Here is a 9,603-nt window from a genome sequence, read left to right on the forward strand (position 1 = left end):
CGGCAGTGGGGGGCAGTTAGGGGCGATCAGGCTGGCATGCAGAGGCAGTGAGGGGCGATCAGGCCAGCGGGGCCGGGGCGGGGGGGAGCAATTGGGGTGACCAGGCAGGCAGGCAGGTAGGTGAGCGATTAGGAGCCAGTGATCCAGGATTATGAGAGGGTGTCCCAATGCCAGTTTAGGCCCGATCCCCTGATCCCTGGGATCGGGCCTACACTGGCATTTGGAGATCCCCCAAGGGGTTCTAGTTGAAGAGGTACAGGCTGTGCTGAGGGGACTCCCCACACACACTCTTGTGCACTAATTTCGTGCACTGGGCTTCTAGTATAAAAATAAAAACCAAGTATAGACATCAGGATATCCTCAGCTTGCTAACAGAGAACATGACATCCATTAGTTCTCAGCTGCCACACTCACTTCCTATCCACTCTTGTTACTTTGTGCCCCATCCTTGTTGTTATTATTCCCCCTATATAGGTTTACCATAGTTAATTCTGTTTCTTGCAATCCACTATGACCTTCATACTCAAACCCCAAGTCCAACCTGGTAAGTTTCTCCCCAGGAAATAGCAACTAACTTCAACTCAACTACTGCAATGATCCATTGAGAACATCCTCATCTTACTGCCCTCTTCAAAGAAATCACCCCCAACCCAGCCAACACCCTAGTACTCTCATGTACAGATAAGCAGATAAATTTACAAGTCTGACCTTGTTGAATTGTGACCCTGCTCCCAAATGCATAGCCCTCCCCTACACCTCCTTCAGAACTGCCCATCAGAATGTATCTCCCTCGTGCTGTTTTAATCATAACTCTTCATCTTTTCCTCTCTTTGCTTCTCATTTCACATACTCTCAAGTGCTCAGATAGTTTTTTTAAATTTTTAATTCAAGTTTAGTTGGCATACAATAGTATATTAGTTTCAGGTGTACAACATAATGATTCAACATTTATATGTCTTATGATGTAATCACCACACTGTGCTAGTAACCACCAGTCACTATGCCAACTTATTATATTATGACTGTATATCCTATGCTATATACTACATCTCTGTGGCCCATTTATTTTATAACTGAAAAGTTTGTACCTATTATTTTCCTTCACCTTTTTTAACAATCCCCCTACTTTCTCCCCTCTGGCAACCATCAGTTTATTCTCCATTTTTATGAGTCTTGGTTTGTTTGTTCCTTTGTTTTTTAGATTCCACATATAAGGCAAATTATATGGTATTTGTCTTTCTCTGTCTGACTTATTTCACTTAGCACAATACTCTCTAGGTCCATCCACGTTGTCACAAGTGGCAAGATTTCATTCTTTTTAATGGCTGAGTAATATTACATTGTATACACTGAGTGGCCAGATTATTATGACTACCTGACGGCGATATGCAAATTAACTGCCAGCCAGGATGGCGGCTGGCAGCCAGGCAGCTGAAGTGAACATAAGGCTTGCTTGCTCTAGTGAAGGAGGAAGCCAAGGTTCCCCACCTGCCGCTGCCAGCCTCTGAGCTGCAGCCTAAGAAACAATGTTGCAATTATAGAAGGTAAATAAACCCCAGAAACCAGCTTTCAGCATCAGAGCTGGAGCGAGCAGGACCGCGAAAGTGTTGCAATTATAGAGCCCAAACAAATCCAGATACCTCCTTTCAGCAGCCGAGGTCTCAGAGCTGGAGCTGAGCCTCAGAGCTAAAGCCGCTCTCAGCTCCAATGACAGCCATAGAAGGTAAATAAATCCCAGAATAAAAAAAGAAAAAGAAAAAAAGGAGAGGTCGGGAGCTTCAGTCACCCGCCAGCCTGTAAACGGCCCTCAGCCCCTCACCCAGACTGGCCAGGCACCCCAGTGGGGACCCCCCCACCCTGAAGGGGGGGGGACCAGCTGCAAACAGCCATCATCCTCTCACCCAGGCTGGCCAGGCACCCCAGTGGGGACGCCCACCCTGAAGGGCGTGTGACCAGCTGCAAACAGCCATCATCCCCTCACCCAGGCTGGATGATTTCTCTTCTGCCATGGTCACTAATCCATTCTTCTGTTTTATCTAATCTGCTAATTTCTTCTAGTGTAGTTTTCATTTCAGTTATATTGTTCTTCAGCAATGAATAGTCTTTATTTTCTAACTTTTTGTTCAAGTTCTGAGTTCCTCTCTTCCACTCTCAAATTTGGTGAACATGCTTATAGCCATTCCTTTGAATCTTTATCAGGCAAATTATTTATCTCCATTTCATTCAGCTTTTTTTTTTGGATTTGTTGTTCCTTCATTTGGAACCTGTTCCTGGTTTCTCATTTTGACTTTCAGTGTTTGTTCCTGTTAAGTAGATGTAATACCCATCTCTTCCAATTTTGAAAAATGGCCTTGTGTAGAAGCAACTCCTGTGTATGTATACCAGGGGTGGGGAATGTCCAGCCCACGGGCCACATAAGGCCCATGAAATCATTTGGCCTGGCCCTGCAAAGTCATTAGGGGTGAGTTACTTAAATGTTTGACCAAATATAGCAGGCTAATTTTTAAGTTGATAATTTTGTATGGCCCTTGGCAGAAAAAAAAGGCTCCCCACCCCTGGTATAGACTGTGTGCTGGGATTTGACAAGGTGGTTGGAGTCAGGGAGGACGCCTACAGTGTCTGGTGTCAGTTGCCTGGGAGGTGCTGGCCCAGGGTGAAGTGACCCAGTGCATACGCATGCATACAGTAGCTCCCTATTGGTCTGGCTGTCCTGGACAGAGTGAAGTACTGGCAGGGAAGCCCCAATGCATGCATATTTTGGTGACCTTTCAGTTCCCACAGGATCGAGGTCTGGATGAGGCAAAGCCTGTTGATCCAGTTGTCTAGCCAGAGCTGAGATCCAGGCTAGGCTGCCAACTACAGCACCATTTGGTTCACTGAAATAAGCTCTGGACAGGACATCTGGAAATTCACTGCAGCAGCCTTGTAGGTCCACCAGAGCACTTGCATAGCACTCCCCCCTGCACTATCCAACTGGAGGGGGGGATGTAAACATTGGCACTCACCTGGCACCGCTGATCCCAGAGCGCTATCATGATTCTTCGACCTTTATGTGCTCGCATGCACGCACGCGATTTCCCTCCCTCCCTCCCTCCCTCCTTCCCTCCTTCCCTCCTTCCCTCCTTCTCTCCCTCCCTCCCTCCCTCTCTCTCTCTCTCTTTCTCTCTCTCTCTCTCTCCTTTGTTGTGCGGAAACTTTTCAGTCGGCCCTGCGTTGTCTCTCAGGAGGAATTGTTGTAAATGTGGGTGTGTATTTGATGTGTTCATGGGAGGGGGCAGTTTAGTTTCTTTCTGTGCCACCAGTTTGGACCCGCTTGATAGGTTTTGATTTAATATTGTGATTGAAGAAATTAATCCTAAACTACAAATGAGACCTTCTCAGGAAACATTCTTTTTTTTCCCAACTTTCAATTATTTTTAAAATTATAAAAACATACAACCTTGTTATAAAAGTTAAAATAATTACATATAAGATTTAAAAAAGAAAAATTCCCCCTTACCTCTGCCTTCAATCCTGTCCTGTCTTCTTTCCAGAAGCACACTTGATGTCTGTCATTTTATTTTTTATTATTCGAATTTTTGTAAAAGAAAAAACACGGCCTTCAAGCAAATCTTTAAATACATGAAAAGGATATTTGAGAGAGGTATTTTTGGTAAGCAAGAAAAAATGGTATTCCTTTACTGAACCTTCTAGAAAATGAAATATAAGGAAATAACATATAAGGAATAAGCACTATACCTGCCTCCCAACTTATACCCAGAGTGACCTTTTCCAATGATCCCGCTCCCCTAAAGATCTTGTAAAACAAAGGGTTTTAGCAGTGAGCTCAAAATGGCCTGTGTAAGTATCAATTCAAAACCTCTACTAAGAATATAGTGAGGTTGGAGATTTTTTGTTTTATTGGGCTTCAGATATAGAGGATCGAATTAATCATACTCTTTGGTTCAAAACACCTTTTCTCCATGAAATGAAAGGTGGGTTTTTTTCCAGATAGACTGAAAATAAAGAAAGCCTAGCCAGAGGTCCTTCCAGACCTAGTTTAATAAATAGGTAGCAATTAAAAATCATTTTTAATTAGCATATTTAAAACTTGTATATAAACAGATAGTGTTAAAGTACTTTTAAGGACTTCCAACAAAATGTTTCAACTGGAATTAATAGTTACCCTATTATTAATTATGTACATTATTTATTTGTGTAAATAATCAAAGTAAACCTTTGCCCAGACTTTGTTAGTATTACAAGAAATTCTGAATGAGTCTCATTACTTAATTTTCCATATGAGAAATGGAGATGGTTGTGAGTAAACAGATGGATTTTTTCTGTTTGCTTAAATTTTTAAGCTGTAAATTTATTTGCATATAAAGGTTTTAATGTCTAATAACCTCTTTTTATTACTTGAGAGAGAAATGAAGGGAGGGGGGGGGAAAGAGAAACATCAATTTGTTGTTCCACTTACTTATGCATTCATTGGTTGATTCTTGTATGTGCCCTGACGGGGATCAAACCCACAACCTTGGCTTATCCGGACAATGCACTAACCAGTTGAGCTACCCAGCCAGGGCTGTCTAAGAACCTTTTCAAGATTAAATTACTACTAATTAGTATATGTAAATATGCTTTTATTTACAAATAGCAGGGGGGAAAATCCAGCTCAAACATTTTTCTTATTATGGTATATTAATGTCTTAAAACAACAAACTTTTTTTTAACCTTATCTTTTCTATGAGTCAAGAATCTGGACATAGTTTAACATGGAGCCCCTGGCTCACAGTCTCTCATTGAGGTTGCAGTTAAGCTATCTGCCAGGACTATGATGTCATCTGAAGGCCCAAATGGAAGAAGATCCCCTTCTCCAAGCTCATTCATGTGGTTGTTGGCAGAATTAGTTCCTCACAGGTTATTGAACTCAGGGCCTCAGTTTCTCACTGACCCTTGTCTAGAGACCTCTTCCAGTTCCTTGCAACATGGATCTCTCTACAGTGCACCTCACAACTTGGCGTGTGGCTTCCCTCCGAGAGACACAGTACCCAAGGTGGAAGCCACACTCTTTTTGTAACTAATCTCAGAAGTGACATCCCATCGCTTTTGCTGTATTCCATGACCAGTTAGAAACTAATCACCAGCTCTAGCCCACACTTAAGGTGAGGGGATTGTATAAGGATATGAACACCAAGAGGCAAGGACCATTAGGGGCCAACTTAGAAGCAGTCTACTATAGATGGCAAAGTTCCCAGTTTTATACAGAGTGGGGCAAAAGTAGGTTTAAAGTTCATATGGGAAATACAATAATTAATAAGAATAAACTGTTCTGTGTACTCACAACTATAAACCTCCTTTTGTCCCACCCTGCATGTAACATACTCACTGTCCAAGTGGGAGTCTTGAACTTCACACTAAATTCAGGGCACCCCTGAACCAATCCATGTGGCCACAGGTATGCTGTAAGCTAACCCATTCGTTCTGTGAAGGGATGGGGCACAGGATTTTCTTACTGACCTAGACCAGTGGTCGGCAAACTCATTAGTCAACAGCGCCAAATAGCAACAGTACAACGATTGAAATTTCTTTTGAGAGCCAAATTTTTTAAACTTAAAATATATAGGTAGGTACATTGTTATTAACTTAATTAGGGTCCTCCTAAGGCTTAGGAAGAGTCACCTTCAAGGGGCCAAAGAGCCGCATGTGGCTCGCGAGCCGCAGTTTGCCTACCACGGACCTAGACCCATCAAAGCCTACCCCTCAAGCTGTATTATGAACTTGGGTCTATTTCACTCAAACCATTATTGCTATATAATGAAAAATGGAGTGTGTATTGGGAAAACAACACAGTTTTTTCAAAAGCTGGTAAAATATTTTAGGTGTTTTATTCAGACTTTTTTTTGCTTCACAGATGTACTTCATGAAGAATGAATAGAAGATGAACTGTACACCATTTCTAGAATTCTGGCCACAGTAATGGTCTGGTGATGACTGACAGCTAGCTTTGTTCCAAGAAAAACCTTTACCTTCTCAGATTTCAACCCCTTCCCTCCCAGCCCCTAACTATACAGAGTGACTTCCCAGGTAGAGAGGAACCATTATTCCAACCAGGATATACAAGTCCTTGCATCCTTGGCTCTAAGACGTAGGATTTTTATCTGAAAATAAATATTTAAGAAAATATGATGTCCATTTATTTATTTATTTATTTGGATGATTCCATCACAACACTTGACAACAACAAAAAATTGAGAAAAGTTCTATTTTGGCCTCAGTCTAAACTCTAGATTCTAAAGAACAATAAAGAGGTCAATAAATGCAATTGGAGAAAAAGCCCTTTGGAAGCCTATTCATTAGTCTTTTAAAGAAGCTGACTGTGGTGTCATGTGGTTAACCTCACCCGTCCAAAACAGAAGTATCCCAGAACTTTCTGGACTCGATTTTTTTTAAAAAAGCAAGGGGATGGGGAGGGGCAGAGTGTGGAATCTAGAGTTTGTTTTCAAGAGAGACCATCTCCAGAATTTACACTGCTTTTTCAAAATGTGTATTGAAACATGCAAGTTAACAGAGCCTTCAGGGTAGTTAAAGGGACCCCAGACAATTTGAGCAGCTTTACTGGAGGGAAAAGAAACAAAAACAAAATCAGATCTGTACTCTGGGACACTGGAAGAAATGCCAGCTGCTAAATGCCCAGCCACAGAAAGGACCAGAAAGCAGCCTGGTACATAACAAACCGGAATCTACAAGCTCTGCAAGGTCACAGGCTACAATATTAATATACAAATATCAATTGTTTTTGTATTCTAGCAATGAAAATCCCAAAAATGAAATAAAATAATTCTAGGCATGCTCTTCCTTCCAGGAGCATGCCCACTCCTCCCTCTGTTCTTCCCCCACAGGTGCGCATCTCCTAAACTCTAAGGGACTCCATGAGATTTGCAACCAGGGGGCAATGGGCAGCAGCTCATCCTGGTTTAATAGCCTGAACCTGTCCCCCAAACCCCTTTTTTCTGACTCCAGTGAGCCAACAGCAGCCCTGCCTAACCTCAGTTCTTTCCTATAACGTTTCTAGAGACCAAAGTAGCCCTGCCTAGGCTCTCACCTGTTGATCCTTCTATCCTAGGCCTTCCTTTTTTCACTGTCCCCAGTTTTAATAGACCTACTCCCCCAAAAAGAAAACAAATCATTCCATCCAAAATACTAACAAAAATATTTAAGAATAAATTTAACAGAAGTAAAAGACTTGTACAATGAAAACTATAAACAGAGAAATTAAGGGAGGTAAATAGAGGTATTCCATGTTCATGAATTAAAAGATTTAATATTGTTAAGATGGCAATTGTCTTTTAAAAGTTTATTTAAAAATCAATGCAAAACCCAGCAGGCTTTTTAGAAAAATTGGCAAGCTGATCCTAAAATTTCTAGGGAAATTCAAAGGATCCATAATAGCCCAAACAGTTCTGAAAATGAGGAACACTTCTTGATTTCAAAACTTACTACAAAACTACAATAATCAAGACAGTGTGATATTGATATAAAGATAGAAAGATAAGTGCAACAGAACTTGAGTGCCTAGGAGTAAGCCCTCATATTTATGGTCAATTGATTTTCAACTAAGGTGCCAAGCCATTTCCATGAAGAAAGGATAGTCTTTTCAACAAATGGTGCTGGAACATTTGGATACCAGATGCAAAAAAGATTAATTTAGACCCTTACCTCCTACCATATACAAAAGTAAATTCAAAATGAATCAGAGACCTAAATATAAGAGCTAAAACTGTAAAACTTTTAGGAGAAAACCTACATGGCGTTGGTTTAGGAAAAGAGTTCTTAGATAAGATCCCCAAAACAAAGGACACATGCCTTGGTTGTGTGCTCAATCCCCAGAAGCAGGCGTGCAGGAGGCAACCAGTTGATGATGTCTCTCTCTGATGGATGTTTCTATCCAGCCTTCTCTCTCCCTCTCTTCCTAAAAAAAAAAAAAGAAGGCAGTGTTGGTGAGATGTGAAGAAACAAGCCCTAATACATTGCTGGTGGGAATGTAAAATGGTGCAGCCAGGTTCAAAAAACAATCTGGAGGTTTCCTAAGTTAAATATAAGTTCACCATATGACCTAGAAATTACGCTTGGTGTCCCACCTCCCAAAAAAGGAAAACATGTTTATAAGACTTACAGGCAAATATTCATAGCATCATTGTTCATATGAGGTAAGCAACCCAAATGACCATCAACTGGTACGTGGATAAACAAAAAATCCATACAGTGGAGTACTGATACATACTATAACACAGCTAAACCCCAGAAACATTATGCTAAGTGAAATAAGTCTAACACAATAAACCATACAAGGTATGATTCCATTTTATAAAATATCAAAAAAGAAAAACCTCAACTAGATACTAGATTGGTGGTTGCATGGGCAGGGATGGGAACAGGGATCATCTGCAAATGGGAGTGATAAAATGTTCTAAAATTAAATTATGATTTTTGTACAACTTTGTAAACTTTAAAAATAATTGCTTTGTTGTGCTTAAGACAGGTGAATGTTATGTATATACATTTTCTCAATAAAGGTGTTAAAGGTGATGTCCATACTATCCGAAATAATCTACAGGTTCAATGGCTTTTTCACAGAAATAGAATAAGTAATCCTAAAATTTGTATGGAACCACAAAAGACTTCGAATAATAAAGCAATCTTGAGAAAGAAGAACATACCTGGAGGCATCATGCTCCCTGATTTAAAACTATATTAAAGCTATAGTAATCAAAACAATATGGTATAGGCATAAAAACAGACTCAGATCAATGGAACAAAATACAGAGCCCAGAAGTAAACCCACACATATATGGGTCCATTTATAACAAAGGGGCCAGAATATACAATGGGGAAAGGATAGTCTCTTTAATAAGTACCCTTGGGAAAACTGGTCAACCACATGCATCTATCATACACAAAATGTATTAAAGTATTGAATGTAAGACATGAAACCATTAAACTCCAAACTAAAAAGCTTCTGCACAGCAAAGGAAACTAATGAAATAAAAAAGCAACTATGGAATGGGCAAAGATATTTGCAAATCATATTTCTGATAAGGGGTTAATATCCATAATAAGAAATCATACAATTCAATAGCTAAAAGAAGAGCAATCCATTTTTTAAAAGGGCAGAGCCCAGATGGTATGGCTCAGTGGTTGAGCACCAACCTATGACAAAAATGCTCAGCAACACTAATTATTGGGGAAATGCAAATTAAAACTACAATGAGATTACCACTTCACAACTATTAGAATGGCCATTATCAAAAAGACAAATACTGTATTTGCCGGCGTATAAGATGACTGGTTTGGTCGGGGCACATGCCCAGGTTGTGGGTTCAATCCCCAGTAGGAGGCATGCAGGAGTTGAGTCAGTTCATCAGTGATTCTCACCATTGATGTTTCTATCTTTCCTTCTCCCTCTGAAATCAATAAAAATATAAAAGCAAACAAACAAAAGTACCCCAGGATAAGGCGCAGGGAAACACGTTGACTGAGCACCTACTGTGTGCCAAGGGCCATGCCTAGAATCCCTGCCACCGCCCACCAGGGCAATATTTCTGACCAGGAAACCCTTCAGGA

At 40.6% G+C, this 9,603-nt stretch overlaps 1 protein-coding gene across 1 annotated transcript in view; it reads left to right on the forward strand.

Moving 5' to 3' along the window:
* The window catches only part of RPAP2 (RNA polymerase II associated protein 2), a 96,584-nt gene extending 90,665 nt beyond the window's left edge, over nt 1–5,919 (forward strand). The window contains exon 14 of the mRNA XM_015560322.1: nt 5,894–5,919. The gene's annotated coding sequence lies outside the window, so the exon portion shown is untranslated. The remainder of the gene's footprint in view (nt 1–5,893) is intronic.
* The last annotated feature ends 3,684 nt before the right edge of the window (nt 5,920–9,603 follow it).

The sequence above is a fragment of the Myotis davidii genome, unplaced genomic scaffold (assembly GCF_000327345.1).
Source record: "Myotis davidii unplaced genomic scaffold, ASM32734v1 scaffold674, whole genome shotgun sequence".
In the NCBI taxonomy this organism is placed as follows: Eukaryota; Metazoa; Chordata; class Mammalia; order Chiroptera; family Vespertilionidae; genus Myotis; species Myotis davidii.